Here is a 19,606-nt window from a genome sequence, read left to right as displayed (position 1 = left end):
GAGAGCCACTCCTACTGCTGGGCACTTGACCACACCTGTATCCTAATGTCAGAGTGGGGGCATTAGTCACAACTAATAAGTCACAATGTCTGGCACCATTCACAACTCCTCACATTGAAGCAATCTATGTCCAAACGTAACATCACCTGGACAATATCTAGTCTTGGCTATTAAGTAGCAAGTAACATTCATGGCACCCAAGTGTCAGGCAAGGGGCGGCATGGTGGCTCCGTGGTTAGCATTGCTGCCTCACAGCACCAGGGTCCTGGGTTCAATTCCCACCTGTGTGTGTGGAGTTTGCACATTCACCCTGTGTCAGCATGGGTTTCCTCCGGGTGCTCCGGCTTTCTCCCACAATCCAAAGATGTGCAGGTCAGGTGAACTGGCCATGCTAAATTGCCCACAGTGTTAGTCGGAGGTAAATATAGGGTAGGGGAACGGGCTCCTCTTCGGAGGGTCGGTGTAGACTTGTTGGGCCGAAGGGCCTGTTTCCACGCTGTAGAGAATCTAATCAAGTGAGAATCTAACCATTGTCCTTTGACTTCAACTGCATCACCATCATTGAATACCTACAATCAACATGTTGGGTGTTAACATTTACCAGAAACTGTACTGGGCTAACCATATAACAACGGTGGCTGTGATAGCAAGCCAAAGGCTAGGAATCCTATAGTAACTGGTTCACCTGCTGATTCAACAAAGCCTGTCCACCTACAAGGCACAAGTCAGGAATCTGATTAAATACTCTCTACTTGCATTGATGAGTAAAGTTCCAACAACACTCAAGAAGCTTAACACTATCCAACACAAGCAGCCTGCTAGATCAGCACCATACCCATAGACATTCACTGCTTCCATTACTGACAATCAGCAACAGTGGTGTGCACCATTCCCCAAACTTCCTTGGATAACACCTTTCAAACCCACAACCACTGCCATTTAGAAAGACAGGGTAACTTACATGGAAACACCAACACCTGAAAGCTGCTTTCCAGGTTACTCTCCAACCAGGCTTAGAAATATATTGCTGCTTCTGCAGTATCATAGAATCAAATCCCTGGAGCACCCTTCCAATCAGCATATTCAGTGCATGGATGGCAGAAGATCAAGAATGCAATGGACCACCACCTTCCCAAGGACAATTAGAGATGGGCAATTAATGTCAGTCCAGCTAGTGACACAAAGAAACTTATCAAAACAATGTCAATAGATGGATGTTCAGTTTAGTGGCAACAAGGTCAACACAGTGGAAGGTGACTCTCATGAGTTGAGCTAAGCTCAGAGAAAGCAAGGAAGAGATGAGAGGGAAACTAGAGAGACCAAAAGAGAGCATGGTACCTCTAATTGCTTTATAAGAATCAAAAGAGTTCTGTAAAACAACTCAAACATTTGCATGCAAAAATTTTCCCGTCACTAAGAAATGAGATGGAAAACAATCTGTTTATTAGTGGCTAGAGTTTGGCAAATTTTTAATGAAACTGAACAAAAATCATATTCCATATACAAGAATACTATCCAAATAGGGGTAGGAGGTCACACAGTCACTTGAGCAGTCTCCACTACTCTAGTAAATCATCACTGGCCTTTTTCCACCTGATGCTTTGACTTTTTTAAAATGTGCAAAAATCAATTCATCTCAGTACCGAATATACTCTACAACTAAGTATTCCTAACTCTCTAGGGTAGAGAATTCAAAGATTTACAACACTTTGAACTGAGAAATTTCTCATCTCAACCGAAATAACTGGCCCCTTAGCCTGTGGCTATGCCCCTCCAGTTCGAGACACCAGCTGTGGGGAAAGAGCCTCTCAGCACTTGCTCTGTCAAGCTCCCTCAGTATTTGAAAGTAAAAAGACCCAATGATTTTTATAGAATCAATTAATTAAAAATCTCTGCTGGCATGAAACCTGCATAGACGAATAAACTGATAATAAATTATGAAGTGCCAAAAGCTCAAATGTGTTTGTGACAGGGGTTCAAATACAGAAAATTTTACCAGCATCTCACTGATCCCTCCACTCTCCTTCCCACTTGAAAACAATTTTCTTCCTCTGTGCCACAGGATTCTGTAACATTACAAATCTGAGAGCAGCTAATCCCTCAATACTATGCAACTCAAGGGGTCGAGGCTGAGCCTAATCCTATCCTCACGTGAACAATTTGCAACGGGACTCACTAGATAGTTATCAGAACTCAAAACGCTTGCTGTTTTTTTCACTTAAGTATTAGGACAGTGAGAACAACTGGATAACATACCAACCAGATTCTGACCATTTAACAGCACAGAGAAGGCAGTTAGAATCTACATTTTCCAAAATTCATTCACAGAATGGCTAGGCTAACCAAAATTTATTGCCCACCCCAAATGCCCAGAGGACAGTTAACAGCTGCAAACCTGGAGTCACATGTAGGTCAGACCAGGTACGGGTGACAGGTTCTTGCCCTTAAAGGCCATTTGTGAACCATATGAGATTTCCTGACAGTCAACACTGGACTCAATCATTGTTAGACCCTTAAATCCAGATTTTTATTAAATTGAAATTCCACCATCTGCTATGATGGAATTCTAACCCAGTTACCAGAACGTTACCTGGTTGTCTGAATTAACAATCCAGTGATAATACTAAGTAGTCACCTCTCCTTATGGTTTCTACTACTCTATTCAATGTTGAATAGTGCACTCACCACCGAATCCTCCAAACTTGCAAAAACTTTCACATTCTGATAGATGAGTGCATTATTTTCAGCAATCAGTTATATCACTACTTGACCTTCTCTTGGGAAATAAGGCAGGACATGTGACTGAGGTATCAGTGGGGAAGCACTTTGGAACAAGTGATAACAATTCTATTAGTTTAAAAATAGTCATGGAAAAGGATAGACCTGATCTAAAAGCCAAGTTCTAAATTGGAAGAAAACCAATTTTGATGATATTAGGCAAGAACGTTCAAAAGTTGATTGGGAGAGGCGATTTGCAAGTAAAGGGATATTTGGAAAGTGAGAGGCCTTCAAAAATGAGATAATAAGAATCCAGAAGGAGTTCCTGTTAGTGTGAAGGGCAAGAATGATAGGTGTAGGCAATGCTGGTTTGACTAGAGAACAGATGGCATTATCAGGGCAGGGGGAGTCAAGTGAATCTCCCTAAATGAGTATATGGGCAGTAGGAATTTATTCCAGGAGGGCAAAAAAGGAACATAAGATAGTTTGAGCAAATAGGGTTAAAGAGAATCCAAAGAGATTCTACAAATATATTATAGGTCAGAAAACTAATTAGGAAGCAAATAAGGCCCCTTAAAGATCAAAGGGGCTGATTATGTGTGGAACTGCAGGAGATGGGTGAAATATTAAACGGGTATTTCACATCAATATTAACTTCTCTCAGGTTGAGGTTCTGGATGTAAGCTTGTTAGCTGAGCTGGAAGGCTTGTTTTCAGACGTTTCATCTTCATACTAGGTAACATCATCAGTGAGCGTCCAGATGAAGCACTGGTGTTAGTTTCGTTTGGATCCAATATCAACAAGCACATCGATTTGGATCCCGTCAATCATCCTCTGAGAAAAAGATCCAGTAGTGACATTACCAAACCAAGGAAACCTAAACACATAAATAAAGGTCATAACACCAGTGCTTCCTTGGAGGCTCACTGATGATGTTACCTAGTATGATGCTGAAATGTCCGAAAATGAATCCTCCAGCTAAGCGAGCAAACTTACATCCAGAACTTTAACATTTTCTGTGCTGGTAGATATGGAAGCTAGAGAACTTGGAGAAATAAACAATATTATCTTGTAAATTGTCCTACTATAGAACTTGGTGGGAAGCTAGGGAAATGATTGCTGGGCCCCTCGCATCATTGACGGTTGAAGTACCAGAAGATTGGAAGGTGGTTAATGTGATCACTTTATTTAATAAAGATTGTAAGGAAAAGCTGGCGAACTGTTCCCTGGTGAGCTGGATGCCAACGGTGGGTAAGTTGTTGGAGGGGATTCTGGGAGACAGGACTTACACGTATTTGGAAAGGCAAGGACCGATTAGACATAATAACCAAGGCTTCGTGCATGAGGAATGGTGTCTGCCTGGTATGGACCGAGAGCGTGTGAGAGAGCGCGAGAGCTGTCAGAGCAATTCAGCATGGAACACCTTCTTCCATGGAGCTGTTTCTTTGACCAGCAGCCTCAAAGTGACCAGCAGCTCTGAACAGCCAGAATACTGAAACCAAACTAGAGAAAACTTGAGCTGGGAGAACTGGCCACTCTCCTTTCACTGGGCAAGCATTTGTTTAAAAACTTAAAAGCTTCTCAAGTAGATAAACATAGACATTTCAGAATCTATGCACTTATGACCCCTCTGAATAAAAACGAAGGACAACATAAGCTTATTAAAGGAGCAGCATCTTTACACTCACTAACTAGTTGAGGAACGAAGAGAGTGGTGGACACAGTCTATATAGACTTCACCAAGGCACTCGATAAAGTTCTGCATGGTAAACTGGTTAAGAAGGTTAGGTTACATGGAATATAGCAAATTGGCCTATCAACTAACTTTAATGACCCCCAAATACACCAAAATATCACAATCAAGAATGGGAGTTGTGAGATAACATCAATAGTCTAAAGCTCAACAAAGCAAAAGAACCCAATGCTCTTGACAGGAATCAAGATCTCTGAACCAAACCCATGCCAGATACCAGAATATCTTGACTGTGACACAACACATTATTCTCAGAAGACATCTCTGAAAGTGCTAATGCTTTTCATATTGCTGCAAATTCTATTAGGTATTTATCCAAAGCATTTTTCAAAGCCATAACTGAACCTACCCCATCTCCTTCCCAGTCTGTCCATACCAGATCCCAATATCTTGCTGCATACAAAGTCTTTTGCTTTACTTCTTTTGCCAATTATCATATATCTGTGCCCACTAGTTCACAATGTTTCTACTGATGAGAATAGTTTTTCCATCAAATCTGCCGCTCTCACGATTTTGAAAACCTCTCAAATCTCCTCAACTATTTTTTCCTCCAAGGTGAGAAGCCTTGGCCAGCATTCCCTCTAATGTCTTCATCCTGCATGTTAGCCTCGAAGGTCCCTGCACAGCAGCAACATCTGGAACTAGACGTTAATGCCAGGATCCATGATGGCTCACTGATCACAAAATGTTACAGCAGCTATATTTGTTGCTTAGAAGAACACTGGCCCCAGCTTCTTCATGCAATTGGAGCTCCAGGTCTCTGTTACCTTTCTCATGAATCTTCTCTGCACTCTAATAACGTCAATATCCTCCCTAAAGTGTGGTGCCCAGATTGGGCAAAATACTCTCATTTCTAAATTATGACATATGCCTAAACTAGTTAATCTCTCTGAAGAGGACAATCCCTCGTGCCAGGATGTAGTTAATGAACTTTCATTACACTCGCTCAAGGGCAAAATCTTTCTAAGAGCAAAAGATATGTACTTCTTTTAGCTACTGATTTAGGTCATACTAGTCTAAGCAGAAGCTGTAGACACAGAATCTTTATCAGATGATACTCACAAAGAAGTACTTATCTGCACTGCAGAGCAATGGAGTGAATTCTACATTAGTCAACTAGAAAACAAATCGAGAGAGTGCTTTCTACCCAAAATTTCCTTTGAATCTGTAGCCCGAAAAGCAGCTGCAACATGCCTTCTTAAACACAGTTTAAAAGGTGCTACAATGACCTGAATTTTCCAATATTTTCCAGGGGCAATGAAAGAATCCTCTGACTCATTGCACTTTTCTCAATCTTCTCGTGTCCTCCAATGTATCGTGGCAATGGAAAAACCAACAGTATTAAATTACATAGTTAAAATAATTCAGTTATGTTAAAAAGCCTTAGACCAATTCTGATACCTGCCAATTTTTTCTACCCTTATGAAAAGGAACTTGCATTTACACACAAATCAGCAAAACTTGTATTCCGTTTAGTGTGCTCAGCTACTATATTCATATCCATTAGAAAAGATGGGTCATTAAACAAACTCTGCACTTTCCAAAATGACATGCACTATATATTACTGTCAATTTGCAACAACTCACCTTTCTTTTGCAAAGTTTCAAAGCACAGCTCAGTCCTGAAGAAGAGTTACATCCGAAACATCGACTTCTCCACCTCCCGATGCTGTCTGGCTTGCTGTGTTCTTTCAGTCTCCTGCCTGTCTATTTTGGATACCAGCAATTGCAGTTTTTTTATGTCTCTAACTCAGCTATATGGCATTGCATTAAAACATAGAAAAATACAGTACTGGGGATCACGATCACAACAAAAGTGGTAGGCTGAGCTCAGGCTTGTGCGCTCCCATCAGCTTTTTCTTTTTTCCTCTTTTCTATTTGGTTCCTTTTTTCTGTTTTTGTTTCTTTTCAGTCTGGATAGTGGCAGCAGCTGCAGCTACAACTTCAGAACAAGTTGAATGCTGCTCCACCCCAGTCCAGGGTCTCCCAGTGAGCAAGCATTATGTCCTGGACTGATTCCCCCACCCTGTAGTTGCAGGTTAGGCACAGACTCCGGGTCTGCAACATGGCCCAGGCATCTGAAAGAGAGGTGGTGGCTGTCTCCTGATGTGGCAGCCATGTCCCAATGTGGTGGTCTCTTGCCCATATGAAGGTGTTGCTTGCCTTCCAGGTGTTCCAGCAGCTTAGCATGCGGTCTCATCCCAGCGGCATTTTCAGGGTATTCCATTGTTCCTAAATCAGCTTTCTCCAAAGCCAGGGGCATTACTGAACTGTGGTGAACTCTGTCTTAATTTTAATTTTTTTAAATCACGTATAACTTCAATAATCGTAGTTGTCACAGTGGGGTGACTTGAATGTTTCACTGTATTTTTCACATAAAAGAATACATGATAATAAATTTCTATTCTATTCACAAGATCAGGGCCTTCAATCCACCACATCTTTGTCAACCCTGATGCCATTCTAAACTAGTCCCATCTGCATACATATGATCTATCTTCTCAATTCACTGCCTGTTCATGTGTCTAAATGCCTCTTAAACATTGCCAGCATATTACAGGCACCACTGCCCTCTGTTAAAAGAACTTGCTTTCTTTACCACTTATGCAGATATGATGCAAATTTCAACTCGAGAATGAATCACATGAAGACCCTATCTTAGCCATTAGTACAATATTGTATCCAAGGTTGCGCAGGCCTGGTTTGTGTTTTACCCTCATCTTGTTCACAAGTATCAGTCCCACGATATTTGCAGCAACTTCAATAATAGAACTAATGGCTACAATTGGAACACTTAATCTTTATAGCTCCATCTCTGTTTCCAAACGCAGAGGCCTGTCAAACAAATTATAATGAAGCTGATTCCCTTAAACTCCTAACTCCCCAAAGCCCAGCCATCATCTGAGAGACAAGTCAGGACTGTGATGGAATATTCCCTACATGCCTGTATGGATGCAGCTCCAAAACCCAAAAAGCTAGAAACATATCCAGGGACAAAGCAACTGGCTTGACTGGAGCCCCTTCTACCATTTTCAACATTCATTTGCTCCACCACTAACGTCCAACAATTTTAACATGTACCAACTAAACAAAGCACTGTAGCAACTGACTACAGCTCCTTCATCAGCATAACAAAAGCAGGAGGATGCTATTCAGCCCTTCAAACTAAGTCTGCCACTGAACAACTTTATGGTTGATTTTCTACTTCAACAGCCCTTTTATGCCTATCCTATCTGACTCCTCTGAGTCAGATTTTGGGACCAAGCCCCCTTCAGAAACCTGAGATACATCACATGGACATTTCCACACAGATTCGTTACCCTGTCAGAAGTATTGTGTACTGAATGAAAATAAGTACAGCTCCATCTGTGCAACTCAGTTGGAAGGGATAGTATTTCGAACAGCTGGCAGCTTGTGTCAGACAGGGCATGTGGATGTGGGTAAACTAATACATCACAATTTTCAGCTGCTTCAGATATATTTGTGGAGCAGATGCGACCATGCAGCTGGACCTGGATTATCGCATCTGCATTTGGGAGTCCCTAAAGCAGTTCCAACAAATAGGAAAAACGTTTTATTGAGTCATTGTTAGTCAAAAATCAAACTCCTACTTTGTTTCACATTGGCGTACTTCAGAAAAGGACACGTCCTTGAAGGTGGAGTAAATGAAATAGACACCTTCCAACCCAGTTACTTCTACCATCTAGAAGGACAAAGGCAGCAGCTAAATGGAAACACTATCACCTGCAAGATCCCCTCCAAATCTCTCACCACCCTGACTTGGAATTATATTATTCTGCCAATGTCACTGGGTCAAAGTCCTGGAACTCCCTGCCAATAGTACTGAAATGATCTGCAATGATTCAAATAAGCAGCTCACCACCATTTGGAATGAGCAATGAACTCCAGTCTTGTTGTCAATGTTCACATTCCAGTGAATGAATAAAAAGCAAATATTACATTCAGGATTTGTCTAGCTGATGGTGGAAATGATGTTGCACTGACTGCAAGGTAAAGGCTGGATATGCGCTTCAAATTTAACATTCATGCGGAGTAATTTATTTTAGCTAGCTGAGTTGCATCAAACCATTTACAGAAAAGCTACATTGTATGCAGATTTAAATCACATGGACACAGCAGCTTTCGAGTTGTGGCAGCTTACCATCACCTTCTCCAGAGTATTTGTGGAAGCTTTAAAGTAAGGCAAAGCACTTCTTGTGCAATATTTAGAACGGAAATCACTCAAGTTGTTCGCACGGGTACTTCACTGAAATAAATTGCTCTCTTCAGACTCAGCTCAAGTTTGTAAAGATTAAATCTATCATACTGTTGGGAGCATTTTCACACAATCTCACACTCATTGCACTTCATTGAAAACCAATGACAACAAAAAAGGCAAAAAGTACAAAAAACCTGTAAAAGCTATAAAACATAGAAATCTATGGGAATACACAACAGATTGATCTGAATCTATATGAAAAGGATAGATTACTTTCAGATAGAAACCCTTTGTCAGGTTTCAATGAAGTGTCTAGACAAACATCAACTTTTCTGAATGTCAAGTATTCAAACACTCACATAAAATTACATTTCCCCAATCTTTAAACAAAAAATAAAAGTTGTCCTTTAATTTACTAATAAAAAGAGACAGAGACAATTGCACAGAATTCTCTCATCCCCACAAACCCAGCCAGATTTGGTTGATCATTCCAGAGGTTGCTATCTCTTCTATCAGATCTACAGCCCACTCTGCCCTAACCTGCCCCAAATAAATCCTTCCAGCATCATTTGAATGTCCCATACACTCAACTGCTTCCACAGAGGTTACCTAAGCACATTCCCCTCTACGCCCATTCAGGGTAACCAAAAGTCGTCCCACACTCGGTCTTGGTCCCCAGTCTGTCAACTAGATGCTGAAATCCACAGTGCAACAATGAGACCATCCCCCGGGATTGGTATTGTCAGTTCCAAGGAAGTCCTTATTCAGGTACTAAAACACTCCCTGTCATGGTGCCTTTAGCCAGTGTCCTAAGTACTCTCACTCACCCCATTCCTGAGTGCCCAGCATTGTATACCCATCTCACCCAAGGGTGCTCTGGCACTGATACCCCTCCCCAAAACAAGCCAAGCCTGACATGGTTTTCCCTCCCCACACAAGGGTGTGCCAACAGTGTCTTTCTCCACAGCCTAAACTGGCCCAAAGCATCTCCCTTCTCTCCCAGGTTGCTCCAGAACTATCCATCACCTTTGAGTAACTCAACTTCATTTCTCCTGATCCCAGGGTGCTCCAGCACTGACCATTCCCATAGGATGCTCCAATATGATAGCTCCTCCCCACTGAAGGGTGGTAGTATAGCACTGTCCAGCACACCTTCCACATCAGGATGGCCTGACAGTGTCCCACACCAACTCCTCCACCACCCCAGGTTACCTTGACACTGTTCAGCAACACCACCTCCAACCCCTGGCTGCTCAACAAAGTTTACCCTTCAGAATTCCCACACTATTCAGCATCCCCACCCACCCTGTGGAGCCTTGACACTGCTCACCATGCCTTACCCACCACGCACCAACAGTTTACATTCACCCGACCACAGAATGTCCCAACTCTCCCTCCCCAACCTTGCCCCTCAGCGAGTGAGTGAGTGAGTGAGGTATCTGATCTACATTACCTGACCCCTCAAGGAGCTGGTCCTCGCTGCATGACATTGCCTCCCTCCATGCCCTCAATCCCAGGGTGCTCTGACAGTTTACACCCCATCCACCCAAGAGTGAGCCAACATTGCTTACCCCTCTCCCCCAACCCCAGGTGCCCAGATGATCTTTACACCCACCCCACCCATGATACATCATTTACAAACACTAGACCCAAAGGATTCAGACTTTTTACTACACTACTCCATGATGCCCGAACCATGCCCCCACCAAGACTTTAATGATTACCCGCCTCTCACCCACTGTTCAGCCCAGTCGGGCTGTGCACATTTTCCCAGGCAGTGACATAGGTGAGAGAGTGAACGGATCTGACCCTCCCTCCATTGCCTTGCTCTTCATTAAATCAGGTTTCTGACCTTCCCTCCATTACTTTTCCCCTCAATGACAGAGTGCTATGGTCCTACCACTAAATCCTTAACTGACACCGACCTCAGCACCAATCAACTTGTTCCTTGGTTGACATGACCCTCAGGCTCTCTTTCTGTCACCCTGAACCTTGGTAGACTCTCCCTCCATTACCCTGCCCCTCGGGCAGGCTCTACCTCATTACCCTGCCCATCCGTCGGCTCTCCCTCCATTACCTAGCCCCTCGGTATGCTCTCCCTCTATTACCCTGCTCCTCAGTAGGACTTCCCTCCATTACCCTGACCCACGGTGGCTCTCCCTCCATTACCCTGCCCTACGGTAGCCTCTCCCTCCATTATCCTGTCTCTCGGTAGGCTCTCCCTCCATTACCCTGCCTGACGGTAGGCACTTCCTCCATTACCCTATCTCTTGGCAGGATCGCCCTCCCACTACCCTGTCCCTCGGTAGGCTCTCCCTCCATTACCCTGTCCCTCGGTAAGGTCTCCCTCTATTACCCTGCCCTGTGGTACTTTCTCCTTCCATTACCCTGCCCCTTGGTAGGCTCACCCTCCATTACCCTGTCCCTCGGTAGGCTCACTCTCCATTAACCTGCCCCTCGGTAGGGTGTCCCTCCATTACTTTGCCGATTGGTAGGCTCTCCCTCCATTACCCTGCCCTGCGGTACGTTCTCCTTCCATTACCCTGCACCTCGGTAGGCTCACCCTCCATTACCCTGTCCCCAGGTAGGTTCTCCCTCCATTACGCTGTCCCACGGTAGGCTCTCCCTCCATTATCCTGCCGCTTGGTAGGGAGTCCCTCCATTACTCCGTCTCTCAGTAGGGTGCCCCTCCACTACATGGCCCCTCGGTAGGGTGTCCCTCCATTACCCTGTCCCTCGGTAGGTTCTCCCTCCATTACCCTGCCCCTCGGTAGGTTCTCCCTCCATTACCCTGCCCCTCGGTAGGTTCTCCCTCCATTACCCTGCCCCTCGGTAGGTTCTCCCTCCATTATCCTGTCCCTCGGTAAGGAGTCTCTCCATTACTCCGTCGCTCAATAGGGTGTCCCTCCACTACATGGCCCCTCAGTAGGTTCTCCCTCCATTACCCAGCACATCTGTTGGCTCTCCCTCCATTACCCTGGTCTTAGTAGGATCTCCCTGCCCTACCCTGCCCCTCGGTAGGTTCTCCCTCCATTACCCTGCCCCTCGGTAGGGGTCCCTCCATTACCGTGCCCCTCGGTAGGTTCTCCCACCATTACCCTTGTCACGGTAGGTTCTCCCTCCAATACCTTGACCCACAGTAGGTTCACCCTCCAATACCCTGCCCCTCGGTTGGGTCTCCCTACATTACCCTGCACCTTGGTAGTGACTCCCTCAATTACCTTGCCCATCAGTTCTCCAACCATTACCCTGCCCCTCGGAAGGGTGCCTCTCCATTATCTTGCCCCTCGGTAGGTTCTCCCTCCATTACCCTGCCCCTCGGTAGGATGCCCCTCCATTACCCTGACCCTCGGCAGGCTCTCCCTCCATTACCCACACCCTCGGTACGCTCTCCCACCATTACCCTGTCCCTCGGTAGGTTGTCCCTCCATTACCCTGCCCCTCGGTAGGGTGTCCCACCATTACCCTGCCCCTCGGTAGGTTGTCCCTCCATTACCCTGCCCCTCGGTATGCTCACCCTCCATTACCCTAACCCTCGGTAGGGTCTCCCTCCATTACCCTGCCCCTCGGTAGGCTCTCCCTCCATTACCCTGTCCCTCGGTAGGCTCTCCCTCCATTACCCTGTCCCTCGGTAGGGTCTCCCTCCATTACCCTGTCCCTCGGTAGGGTCTTCCTCCATTGGGTCTCCCTCCATTACCCTGTCCCTCGGTAGGTTCGCCCACCATTACCCCGCCCCTCGATAGGTTCTCCCTCCATTACGCCGCCCCTCGGTAGAATCACCCTCCATTACGCCGCCCCTCGGTAAGGTGTCCCACCATTACCCTGTCCCTCGGTTGGCTCTCCCTCCATTACCCTGCCCCTCGGTAGGTTTGCCCCAATTACCCCGCCCCTCGGTAGGTTCTCACACCATTACCCCGCCCCTCGGTAAGTTCTCCCTCCACTACCCCGACCCTCAGTAGGCTCTCCCTCCATTACCCTGACCCTCGGTAGGCTCTCCCTCCATTACCCCGCCCCTTGTTAGGGTGTCCCCCCATTACCCTGTCCCTCGGTAAAGTGTCCCTCCATTACCCTGCCCCTCAGTATGCTCTCCCTTCATTACCCTATCCTTCGGTAGGCGCTCCCTCCATTACCCAGTCCCTAGGGAGGGACTCCCTGCATTACCCTCACTCACGGCAGGGTCACCCTCCATTACCCTGACCCTCGGTAGGCTCTACCTCCATTACCCTGTCCCTCAGTAGGGTGTCCCCCATTACCCAGACCCGCGGGATGGTCTCCCACCATTACCCCGTCCCTCAGTAGGGTCTCCCTCCACTACCCCGTCCCTCAGTAGGGTCTCCCTCCACTACCCCGACCCTCAGTAGGGTCTCCCTTCATTACCCCGACCCTCAGTAGGGTCTCCCTCCATTACCCCGACCCTCAGTTGGCTCTCCCTCCATTACCCAGACCTTCAGTTGGCTCTCCCTCCATGACCCTGACCCTCGGTAGGGTCTCCCACAACTACCCTGACCCTTGGGAGGGTCTCCCTCCACTACCCTGCCCCTCGGCAGGGTGTCCCTCCATTACCCTGCCCCTCGGTAGGGTGTCCCTCCATTACCCTGCCCCTCGGTAGGGTGTCCCTCCATTACCCTGCCCCTCGGTAGGCTCTCCCTCCATGACCCTGCCCCTCGGTAGGCTCTCCCTCCATTACCCTGCACCTCGGTAGGCTCTCCCTCCATTACCCTGCCCCTCGGTAGGCTCTCCCTCCATTACCCTGACCCTCGGTAGGCTCTCCCTCCATTACCCTGTCCCTCGGTAGGCTCTCCCTCCATTACCCTGTCCCTCCATTACCCTGCCCCTCAGTAGGCTCTCCCTCCATTACCCTGACCCTCGGTAGGCTCTCCCTCCATTACCCTGCCCCTCCATTACCCTGCCCCTCGGTAGGCTCTCCCTCCATTACCCTGTCCCCCCATTACCCTGCCCCTCGGTAGGCTCTCCCTCCATTACCCTGACCCTCGGTAGGCTCTCCCTCCAATACCCTGACCCTCGGTTGGCTCTCCCTCCAATACCCAGACCTTCGGTTGGCTCTCCCTCCATGACCCTGACCCTCGGTAGGGTCTCCCACAACTACCCTGACCCTCGGGAGGGTCTCCCTCCACTACCCTGACCCTCGGTAGGCTCTCCCTCCACTACCCCGCCCCTCGGTTGGGTGTCCCTCCATTAACCTGACCCTCGGTAGGCTCTCCCTCCATTACCCTGACCCTCGGTAGGCTCTCCCTCCATTACCCTGCCCCTCAGTAGGCTCTCCCTCCATTACCCTGACCCTCGGTTTGCTCTCCCTCCATTACCCTGACCCTCCATTACCCTGTCCCTCGGTAGGCTCTCCCTCCATTACCCTGACCCTCGGTAGGCTCTCCCTCCATTACCCTGTCCCTCCATTACCCTGACCCTCGGTAGGCTCTCCCTCCATTACCCTGCCCCTCGGTAGGCACTCCCTCCATTACCCTGTCCCTCGGTAGGCTCTCCCTCCATTACCCTGACCCTCGGTAGGCCCTCCCTCCATTACCCTGACCCTCGGTAGGCCCTCCCTCCATTACCCTGACCCTCGGTTGGCTCTCCCTCCATTACCCTGACCCTCGGTAGGGTCTCCATCCATTACCCTGACCCTCGGTAGGCTCTCCCTCCATTACCCTGACCCTCGGTAGGCTCTCCCTCCATTACCCTGCCCCTCGGTAGGGTCTCCCTCCATTACCCTGCCCCTCGGTAGGGTCTCCCTCCATTACCCTGTCCCTCCATTACCCTGTCCCTCGGTAGGCTCTCCCTCCATTACCCGGACCCTCGGTAGGCTCTCCCTCCATTACCCTGTCCCTCCATTACCCTGACCCTCGGTAGGCTCTCCCTCCATTACCCTGTCCCTCCATTACCCTGACCCTCGGTAGGCTCTCCCTCCATTACCCTGACCCTCCATTACCCTGACCCTCGGTAGGCTCTCCCTCCATTACCCTGTCCCTCCATTACCCTGACCCTCGGTAGGGTCTCCCTCCATTACCTGGTCAGTCGGTGTCTCTCCGCCTCCGGCCTCCCGTCTCCAGGCAGCAGCGCGAGCGCAAACTCCCTGCGACGTCAACGCGCAACACGTCCCTTCGAAACCCCTCTGACGTCACTACGCCTGCCCCGCGCGGTCCTGGGAAATGTAGTTCAGCCCCTGTTTCCGGCAGACCCAGCATCAGCTGGAGATACACAACTGGGCATTGGGTATCGTTTAGGTGGAGCACCTTGGGGTGAAGGTTGTAGAGAGTGCTGAGTAGTTCCTGGGGTGGGGTGTATACTGTGCTGGAGAGCACCCTGGGGTGGAGGGGAAATACTGTGCTGGGGATGACCCTGGGGTGGAGGGGGAATACTGTGCTGGGGATGACCCTGGGGTGGGGTGTATACTGTGCTGGAGCGCACCCTGGGGTGGAGGGGGAATTCTGTGCTGGGGAGCACCCTGGGGTGGGGGGGAATTATAGTGCTGGGGAGCACCCTGGGATGGAGGGGGAATACTGTGCTGGGGCGCACCCTGGGGTGGGAGGGAATACTGTGCTGGGGAGCACCCTGGGGTGGATGGGGAATACTGTGCTGGGGAGCACCCTGGGGTGGATGGGGAATACTGTGCTGGGGAGCACCCTGGGGTGGAGGGGGAATACTGTGCTGGGGAGCACCCTGGGGTGGGAGGGAATACTGTGCTGAGGAGTTCCCTAGGGTGGGGGGTGAATACTCTACTGGGGATGACCCTGGGGTGGAGGGGGAATTCTGTGCTGGGGAGAACCCTGGGGTGGAGGGGGAATACTGTGCTGGGGAGAACCCTGGGGTGGAGGGGGAATACTGTGCTGGGGAGAACCCTGGGGTGGAGGGGGAATTCTGTGCTGGAGAGCACCCTGGGGTGGAGGGGAATACTGTGCTGGGGAGCACCCTGGGGTGGAGGGGAATACTGTGCTGGGGAGCACCCTGGGGTGGAGGGGGAATTCTGTGCTGGGGATGACCCTGGGGTGGAGGGGGAATTCTGTGCTGGGGAGCACCCTGGGGTGGGAGGGAATACTGTGCTGGGGAGCACCCTGGGGTGGAGGGGAATACTGTGCTGGGGAGCACCCTGGGGTGGAGGGGGAATTCTGTGCTGGGGATGACCCTGGGGTGGAGGGGGAATTCTGTGCTGGGGATCACCCTGGGGTGGAGGGGGAATACTGTGCTGGGGATCACCCTGGGGTGGAGGGGGAATACTGTGCTGGGGGGGCACCCTGGGGTTGGGGGGAATACTGTGCTGGGGAGCACCCTGGGGTGGAGGGGAATACTGTGCTGGGGATCACGCTGGGGTGGAGGGGGAATACTGTGCTGGGGGGGCACCCTGGGGTGGAGGGGAATACTGTGCTGGGGATCACGCTGGGGTGGAGGGGGAATACTGTGCTGGGGAGCACCCAGGAGGTAGGTGGAGACAGTGCTGTGGAGCAGCCTGGCATGGAGGGGGGAGAATACAGTGCTTGGGCGTGTCCTGAGGTTGAGGGGGAATACTGTGCTAGGGTGCACCCTGGAGTCAAGGGTGAATACTGTGCTGGGAAGCACCCTGGGGAGGATGGAGGATACTGTGCTCGGGAACACCGTGAGGTGAAGGGGGTATACGGTGCTGGCGAGCACCCTGGGGTAGGTGGTGATGGTGCTGGGTGCACCCTGCGGTGGTCAGGAGACCGTGCTGTGGAGCAGCCAGGTTAGGGGGAGACAGTGCTGTGGAGTATCCTGGGATGGAGGGGGTTTGGGGGGGGGGAGAGTGTTGTTACAATATTGGAGAGAACTCTGGGCTGGAGGGAGGATATGGTGCTGGGGAGCATCTGGGGTGGAGAGGGGAGACAGTGCTATACTCTTAACCTTCTGTGTGAATTCTTTTTCCCTAAATATGCTCTTACCTTAAAATCATGTCCCCTGGTTATTAGCCCTTGCACTAAAGGGAAAAGTTTCCATCTCTCTCCCCTGCCTATGCCAGTCAGCACTTTCTACAACACAATTGGATCCCCCACAGCTTTCACTGTTCCAAGAAAAACAAACCCAAGCCTATTTAGTCTCTCTTCACAGCTGGATCTCTCTAACGCAGGCAACATCCTCGTGAATCTCTTCTGAATTCTCTTCAGTGCAATCACATTCTTCCTATAGCACCATGACCAGATATGCACACAGTGCTCCAGCTGTGACCTAACTAATGTTATATACAGCTCCATCGTAACCTCCCTGCTCTTGCAAACAGTACCTTGACTAAGAAAGCCAAGAAATCAATATGCCTTCTTAACCACCCTGTCTACCTGTCCTGTTGCCTTCAAGACATCCACACCAAGGTCCCTCTGATCCTCTGTACTTCTTCAGATCCTACTATTCACTGTCTACTCTCTCGCCTCGCAAAATGCATCATCTTAAACGTTTCAGGATTGAATTCCATTTCCCACTGTTCAGGCCCTCTGAACAGCCTATCAGTATAATTTATACTCCAAGACTTTCCTCCTTGCTACTTACCACACCATCAACTTTTGTGTAATTTGCAAATTTACTGAACATAAAATTTATTCTTGTCTCAATCATTAATGTACACAACAAATAGCAAAGGACCCACCCACCATACCCTTTGATATGTCATTGGGCACATTCTTATGCTCTCATACACCTTTGACCATTACCCTCAGCTTTCTGCCACTAAACCAATTTTGGATCTAATTTTCCAAACTGCCTTGGATCCCATGACTTCTTAGCTTTTTAACCAGTCCGCCATGTAAGACTTTACAAAAGCTAACATCCACATTTACCATATCAACTGCACTTCCCTTATCTACACATTTAATCATGTACATGAACAATTAAATTTGTTCCACATGATCCCCCTCTTACAAAGTAAAGCTATCTTTGATCAATCATTGCCTCTCCAAGTGGTTGGTGAGTGAGAGTGTAGGAGGAGGGGCTGGTTGGTGAGTGAGAGTGTAGGAGGAGGGGCTGGTTGGTGAGTGAGGGTGGAGGAGGAGGGGCATGTTGGTGAGTGAGGGTGGAGGAGGAGGGGCATGTTGGTGAGTGAGGGTGGAGGAGGAGGAAGGGCTGGTTGGTGAATGAGGGTGGAAGAGGAGTGGCTGGTTGGTGAGTGAGGATGGAGGAGGAGGAAGGGCTGGTTGGTGAATGAGGGTGGAAGAGGAGGAGCTGGTTGGTGAGTGCGGATGGAGGGGGAGGAGGAGCTGGTTGGTGAGTGAGGATGGAGGAGGAGGAGCTGGTTGGTGAGTGAGGAGGAGGAGCTGGTTGGTGAGTGAGGATGGAGGAGGAGGAGCTGGTTGGTGAGTGAGGGTGGAGGGGGAGGAGCTGGTTGGTGAGTGAGGGTGGAGGGGGAGGAGCTGGTTGGTGAGTGAGGATGGAGGGGGAGGAGCTGGTTGGTGAGTGAGGATGGAGGAGGAGGAGCTGGTTGGTGAGTGAGGATGGAGGGGGAGGGGGAGGAGGAGCTGGTTGGTGAGTGAGGATAGAGGGGGAGGAGCTGGTTGGTGAGTGAGGATGGAGGAGGAGGAGCTGGCTGGTGAGTGAGGGTAGAGAAGGAGGAGGAGCTGGTTGGTGAGTGAGGGTGGAGGAGGAGGAGCTGGCTGGTGAGTGAGGGTAGAGAAGGAGGAGGAGCTGGTTGGTGAGTGAGGGTGGAGGAGGAGGAGGAGGACCTGGCTGGTGACTGAGGATGGAGGAGGAGGGGCTGGTTGCTGAGTGAGGATAGAGGAGGAGCTGGTTGGTGAGTGCGGATGGAGGAGGAGGAGGGCTGGTTGGTGAGTGCGGATGGAGGAGGAGGAGCTGGTTGGTGAGTGAGGATGAATAATTTTACTTTCTTCTCTGTAATGGCCAGTTCATTGTAAATAATCCAACAGCAATCTTCAGATATGGCAGGACAACTCAGTCACGTGGAATGCTCATCCTGTGATACATGGGCTGTTGTGGGTACTTTGCATGGCATCGATGAACACATGCCCAGGAAGTGTTACCAAATTCAGAAGATTGAGCTCCAATGTTTCGGAGCACAAGCACTAACTAAACCCAAGCACTGTCTCCAGACAGCAGTGAATACATGTACAGGATGTTTGTAGAGATATCATTATTCTTCCCTTCCTCTCCTCCTCCTCATAGAGACCTTACATTGAAGACCAACTTAGACAAAGTTGGTGGTTGCAAACATCCTCTTTGAGTGGTTCACCCTCCAGCTCTACAATACACTGTCCTGCTGTGACTGTGAACAGCTTTCTCTGTCCCCCTTGTCCCTCCTGTCACTATCAGCCCTTCCATTATCTCAGTGAATACATCTGCTCTTTTCTTAATCTCCTCCCCATTGGATCACCATGCCCACTTTCACCCTTACAGTCCCCCACATTAAGTTATTTCTCAGCTCATATGCAGCTCAAACCCTTCCCCTGACCATTGTGTGTCTCCCCTCTGTGTTTCAATTTGCTCCCTCCAATTTCCAAAATCCTTTCAGTGCCCCATATTGAAGTCCTAATCCTGACCTTTCCTTTCCATCCAATGCACCTTTCTATCCATCTTTCCAGTTAATCCCACTTTTATGTCGATCCCCTTTTTGGTTAATCTCCCATTTAAATTGAGAGCTGTTTACCCACCCTGGTCTGGTTGACTGGAACCTGCCCGTGTGGCTGCCCCGTTGGGGCAGGCTAGTGGACCCAGTCAGCCTTTATTGCAACCATGACTTGGAGGTGCCAGTATTGTACAGGGGTAGACAAGGTTGGAAGTCACACGAGACCAGGTTATTGTCCAACAGGTCTATGGGAAATCATAAGCATTTGGAACTCTGCTCCTTCATTGTAAACCTGTGCAAAGGCAAACTCCATGTCAATCAGAAGCTTTAGAAGATGTAGGCCATTCGACCCATCTGCTACACCATTCAGTGATGTCATGGCTGA

The 19,606-nt window shown here is 49.1% G+C and overlaps 1 protein-coding gene across 2 annotated transcripts in view; it reads right to left on the bottom strand.

The window, feature by feature from the left end:
• r3hcc1l (R3H domain and coiled-coil containing 1-like) overlaps positions 1–14,786 on the bottom strand; it is a 173,654-nt gene extending 158,868 nt beyond the window's left edge. Inside the window, exon 1 of one of the 2 annotated variants that reach the window (XM_060842224.1) lies at positions 14,716–14,786. The gene's annotated coding sequence lies outside the window, so the exon portion shown is untranslated. The remainder of the gene's footprint in view (positions 1–14,715) is intronic. The other variant, XM_060842223.1, reaches the window with a different exon arrangement.
• Positions 14,787–19,606: the final 4,820 nt, after the last annotated feature.

This window comes from Hemiscyllium ocellatum, chromosome 22, assembly GCF_020745735.1.
Source record: "Hemiscyllium ocellatum isolate sHemOce1 chromosome 22, sHemOce1.pat.X.cur, whole genome shotgun sequence".
Taxonomy (NCBI): Eukaryota; Metazoa; Chordata; class Chondrichthyes; order Orectolobiformes; family Hemiscylliidae; genus Hemiscyllium; species Hemiscyllium ocellatum.
This window is presented reverse-complemented; position numbering and strand designations above follow the sequence as displayed.